The 6088-nt window shown below is 40.0% G+C and overlaps 1 non-coding gene across 1 annotated transcript; it reads left to right on the top strand.

The window, feature by feature from the left end:
• Positions 1-5417: 5417 nt before the first annotated feature.
• On the top strand, positions 5418-5525 carry LOC128296133 (small nucleolar RNA R71). Its single transcript, XR_008286682.1, has one exon. It is a non-coding gene; the product is annotated as a small nucleolar RNA R71 (small nucleolar RNA).
• The last annotated feature ends 563 nt before the right edge of the window (positions 5526-6088 follow it).

Here is a 6088-nt window from a genome sequence, read left to right as displayed (position 1 = left end):
GCCTATGTTTTAATTCAAGATATATCAATAAAAATTATAAATTAATCAAAATTCATTTTAATAGTGATATGAGTGAGTCACGTGAGAATAAGACAAAATTTAGGGATTTTTCTGATAATGATATAAATAACCCCCCACACTTAAGATGTACATTGTCCTCAATGTACAAAGATAGATTTACTGAAAAATATAGATATAAGATCATAAGATAGAGAGAGAATTGAAACTTCCTGAATATTAAATAGAATCCTTGAATTGAAGTTATGGAAAGTAATTGGCTAAGACAAATGTGAGATTGGAAGAGGATACTCCGGAGGTGGTAGAGGTTGTTAGTCCACAAGTCCTGTGCCAAAAGAATATAGTAGTTGGTGATAGCTATGGTCGTGGTCGAGTAGGGCATGGCAGTCGTGGAGGACCTTTTCCAGTAGAGTTGCAAATTCCTAAGCAATAGTGAATTTTGGAGCTCTTCATAACTGCATAGAATCATTAACTCTTTAGGAAATATAAATTAGCATGATTACTTGTAAAGAAATGGCCGAGAATATAAATTGCTTAATATAAATTGTAAAACTTAAAGATGAAGTAAAAATAGTATTAAAGAAAAAAAAATAAACTGTAACTTAAAAGATAAAAGTAAAAAACTAAAAAAAAGAAATAAAAGTATTCAAAAATCCTCGTCCCTAGATGGTTCGCGAGGTGGGGGTGGCGATGAAATGTGAAGGTGCTTACAAATCTGATGTAAGGTTGCATCAATGTGATTAAAGCGCTGAAAACATTGATGCTCGAATAGAGTGAGACGCTCAGAGATGTTAGAGAGTGAAGCAGTTGCATGAACTGGGCAATGAATAGGTGGTGGCTGGGATGGTGGATCCTTGTGAGTTGGAGGGACATCATCAATAATGTCCTCCGAATCCTCTGGTTCTACTGACTGGACAAGGCGCTACTGAGGAGGATTGAATACACGTTGTCACTTGATCATCTTCATATGGAGCATACTCAAGATGCCCTGTGGGGACATCTGACCGATGAAGGTGAGGAAGGATGATTGCGCCGCCGTGTTGAGGAGACCAAAGTATCGCGCTAGGCGAGTCACATAAAGGCCGATGGAAATGACTTCCTTCCTATGCTGCTTTGTCTGATAGAGGATGGCGAGGGAGATGAAATAAGCGAGGTTGAATACGTGCCCATGCGCCATGCTCTATACAAAATAGGCGTCGTTAGTGTTGACGACATCGGTACTCTCTGGCCTTCCTATCAGGGTGTGGGCTAGGATGGCGTGTAAGTATCTCAGTGATGGGGCGAGAGCCGATGCCTTGGAGTGGCTAGGGTCATAAGTGGCCGAAGAAGGGACTAGGGCCTTCCAGCAATTTGAAGGAGAGTAGTAGATGTGGCGATGGAGACTGTTGAAGTCGTCATCGTCTATGAACTCTTCCGTATATAATCCTATGCGACACCGAAGTCAGGCACGCTAAACTGACGAACTAAATCGTCGAGACAGAACTGGACTGTTCCGGGATCATTGAACTTTGTCATAACGTTTTGAAGATGGAAGGTCGAACAGAGTTTTAATGTGAGCTTGAGATACGTCGGCTCGACGATCTCGAAAAAGAACCCCCATGGGTCAGTAGTCAGGAGAGCCCGGACTGTGTCAGCGAGTTGGATCTTCTCTAGAGCGGTCCAATCAATGCAATAACCCACACCTAGGGGTCGGGCTTGTAGTATCTGGAATAGTTCCTCCTGGAGTCCCGGTGGAAATTGAAGGAAGGGGGGCATACTTCGACAAATGCGCTTGCTGATGTGGCTCTGGGTCCCTTCCATTTTTTTGAAGCGGGGATGGCAGTTTTCTTACTACGTGGATTTGACATGGTATACCTGCAAGAAGAATAGTTATCATGGCTTAATGAACGGAGAAGATGACATATGGTAACAAATCCAAAAAGAAATTAACCATGAATATAATTAAACTAACAAATTCAACCAAAAATTAATGACACTAACAAGACTCAACCAAAAGTAATCGAACTTCATAACATAAATCAATTGACGACAGAAATTTTATGGAAAATGGCATAGTAATAGCATGACAAAATACCTAAGAATACGAGAATAGTGCTAAACAAAATACCTAGTGAATAATATAGACAATTATTATAAAACATAAAAAAAAGTATTGGTGAGGAAATAATGCATATGTGGATGATAATATGAAATATGGTATAGGTAGAGCATGAAGGCATGAAATCCATGGAAACACAAGAATGACTAAATGTTTTATAATGCATAGAGTAAGTTCGACTAAAATGTTAAATTACTAAACAAGAACAAAAAGTATAAGCATGAATATCATTAGGAGTACGAAGATTAATAAAAAACAGTCAAATAAAATAAAAGATAACATAAGATTAGTAAGAGAAATGAAGAAAATAGAGAGGAAAGAATGGACAAATGTAATAGTGCTTGGTAGAGGGAGGAGGTTGGTCATCCGAGGAGTGGATGAGGAAGTGGCCAGCAGCGTGTGGTGGTTGTGCGACGGTAGGGTGTGGGGTGAGTGGTTGGGGTTTTTTGGGAAAGAGGATTTCGGAGAGGAAAGTGAGAGATAAGGGGAAAAGAAAGGAAAAAGGGGAGTTGTGGATGAGGGGAGGACAATAGAGGAGATTTTGATGCGTATGGGGGAAAACGGGAAGAGAAAGGGTGGCGAAAGCAGCAGAGGGAGCAGCGGTTAGGGTTAGGGTATTGGGGAAGGGGATGATGAATAGTAGGGATTTATATAGATATTGGGGCACACGGCCGTGGGGCACGCCCGTGTGCCTTTATTTCAGCCCATGTGTTTCATGATTTTCAAACTTGAGAGCGTTTGGAATTCGGACCACGCCCGTGTTCTTTAGGGGTGTTAGTGCACACGGTCGTGTCCTGCTTCGTTCGCTTCTCTCACACCCATGTATATATGCAAACGCCCGTGCTATTTTGACAGTTTTGACCACGGGTAATGGGCACGGGCGTGTCGCACGCCCGTGTTAATTTCTCAGTTTCTACCACGACTTATAGACACGAGCGTGTTGCACGCCTGTATTGATTTGGCAGGATTGCCCACAGCCATATCGCATGGCCGAAGCAATGTATCGAATCTAGTGTTTTGGGAAAAATTTTACTCTGTTTTTACACGGTCGTATCGCACGGCCATGTCGCCGTCCGTGGTATGAGCATGGCCAAAGGCACGCCTGTGTGCCTAGCCGTGTGGATTTGGAAAACCTATGTTCAAGGACTCAGTTAATGATTTAGATGTTAAAAACTAAAATTTAAAGAAATCAACACCGTTAGTGCTAGGGTTGCCTCCTGAGAAGTGCTTATTTATAGTCTAAGCTCGACTTACCTCGATTTCGTGTGATTACGGTGGATTGAGGAGTTAAAACTCCTCACCGCTGCTATTAATTTTATCAAAATAATGTCTGAGTCGAGTATTATTTACCGTAAAAGTTTCGAATTTGGAATGAGTTACCTCGACTGTACCTTACGGAAAAATATTCAGTACCGTAAAGGGTGTTACTTCTTTTGTATTAGCCTTGTGTGCTTTAACTCGAGGGTCTGCTTCATCCAATATCATCTCGTCCCCTATCTTAAATTGATTCGTCTTAACCTTAGGTTCGTCATGGCACTGATTTGGTGTATTGTGTCTTTTTGATTTTTCCTTAACCTGTATTCGCCATTCATCTAATTCCTCGATCTGTAGCCTTTTCTCTTCATAGATGGGTCCTTTGTTGTTACTTGAACATGGCTCATGTATGCTCTTCGAACGTGTTTCCTGCAAATAAGGTTGCACCACATGATCAGTATTAGTAGTATAATTTTTACAACCCTACAATATAGGGTCAAAAAGCCAAAATAAATGATTTTAGCCCTTATAAAAAGAAAATAGATTCTTGAACCCCTTTCACGAGCTTGAAGAGTGATTGTTTCATCACCCACACGAAGTGTGAGTTCTCCTGTACCAACATCAATAATAGTTCTAACAGTTGCTAAAAATGGTCATCCTAAAATCAAAGGTATGTTACTATCCTCTTCCATATCTAGAACAACAAAGTCTACTAGGTATATAAATTTATCGATTTTAACAAGAACATCTTCAATGATACCCCTAGGAAATCTAATGGTTTTATTAGCCAATTGAATGCTCATCCTAGTTTGTTTGGGTTTCCCAAGACCTAGCTGTTTAAACATTTTATAAGGCATAACATTAATGCTTACCCTTAAATCAACCAATGCATTATTAACATCTAAGCTAACAATTAAACAATGAATCGTAAAACTCCCTGGATCTTTCAATTTGTTGGGCAGCTTATTCTGGAGAATTGCTGAGCAAACTACACTTAACTCCACATGTGACACCTCATCCAACTTCCGTTTATTTGCTAAAAGCTCCTTTAAAAATTTAACTGCGTTTGGCATCTGCGAAAGAGCTTCAATAAATGGTAAGTTAATATGTAATTTCTTTAATAATTTAAGGAATTGACCAAATTGTTCGTCAGTGTGGTCTTTCCTTGTCACTCTGGGGTATGTCACACGAGGTTCGTACTCTTTACTTATCAGTTTTCGCTCACTGTGGTCCACCTCATCCTTACTTTTACTTACCACAATTCCTAGCCTCGGTTCTGGTTCAGGTTCAACTAACCCTTCTTTATTTCGAACAGTAATCGTATTAAGCTGTTCCCTTGGGTTAGATTCAGTGTTACTCGGCAAGCTACCTTGTGGTCGTTCAGAAATTAATTTAGCAAGCTGGCCTATCTAAGTTTCGAGCCCTTGGATTGACACTTGTTGATTCTTAAGTGCGGTTTCAGTATTCTAAAAATGAGTTTCTGACACTGAGATGAATTTTGTTAGCATCTCCTTAAGGTTCAGTTTCTTTTCCTGCTGGTAAGGTGGTTGTTGAAAACCTGGGGGATATTATGGCCTTTGATTTCCTTGGCCACCCCACGAGAAGTTGGGATGGTTCCTCCAACCTGTATTATAAGTGTTACAGTATGGGTTATTTTGAGGTCTAGAATTATTGTTACCCATATATTGAATTTGTTCCTCCTCGGTGCTAGGATTGATATTCTGTGTGTACTCCTCCTCTATTTGAATCGCACCTTATCACTGGATGTACCTGAGTAGAACCATACAAACCGTCAATCTTTTTATTTAAAAGTTCTACTTGGTTAGACAGCATAGTAACCGCATCGAGGTTGAAAACACCAGCTACTTTTGTCGGCTTTGTTCTCATGACTTGCCACTGATAGTTATTTAGTGACATCTCTTCAATAAATTCATAAGCCTCTTGAGGTGTTTTGTTGTTTAAAGTTCCACCGGTGGCTGCGTCGATGAGTTGTCTTGTTAAAGGGTTCACACCGTTGTAAAAAATCTGAACCTGCAGCCATAGAGGTAACCCATGGTGAGGGCACCTTCTTAATAGGTCCTTGTATCTTTCCTATGTATCATACAGGGTTTCTAGATCCATCTGCACAAAAAAAAGAGATATCATTCCTCAATTTAGTCGTTTTTAGCTGCCAGAAAATATTTTAGTAAAAATTTTTCGGTCATTTATTCCCAAGTTGTGATTGACCCTCATGGTAAAGAGTTCAACCATTGTTTAGCTTTATTCCTCAACAAAAAGGGAAACAACCGAAGGCGAATGGCATCATCAGAAACGTCATTGATTTTAAAAGTGTCGTAGAACTCCAGAAAATTTGCCAAATGAGTGTTTGGATCCTCGTCCTGCAAACCATCAAACTGAACAAACTGTTGTATTAATTGAATTGTGTTAGGTTTCAGTTCAAAATTATTTGCAGCAACAGCAGGTCTAACTATACTCGATTCATTTCCTGTTAAATTAGGTTTAGCATAATCATACATAGTATGAGGAGCAGGATTCTGATTTATTGGATCTGCAGCAACCACAGGAGGTAGCTGATTATTCTGATTTTCAGCCATCCTCTCAGTTGTAGTTTGATTATCGTCCTCTTGCCCTTCCTCTATGTATCGTAGGCTTCGCCTTATTTCTCTTCGGTTTCTGCGAGTTGTGCTTTCGATCTCACTATCAAAAAGTAATGGTCTT

This window comes from Gossypium arboreum, chromosome 7 (assembly GCF_025698485.1).
Source record: "Gossypium arboreum isolate Shixiya-1 chromosome 7, ASM2569848v2, whole genome shotgun sequence".
Classification (NCBI taxonomy): Eukaryota; Viridiplantae; Streptophyta; class Magnoliopsida; order Malvales; family Malvaceae; genus Gossypium; species Gossypium arboreum.
This window is presented reverse-complemented; position numbering and strand designations above follow the sequence as displayed.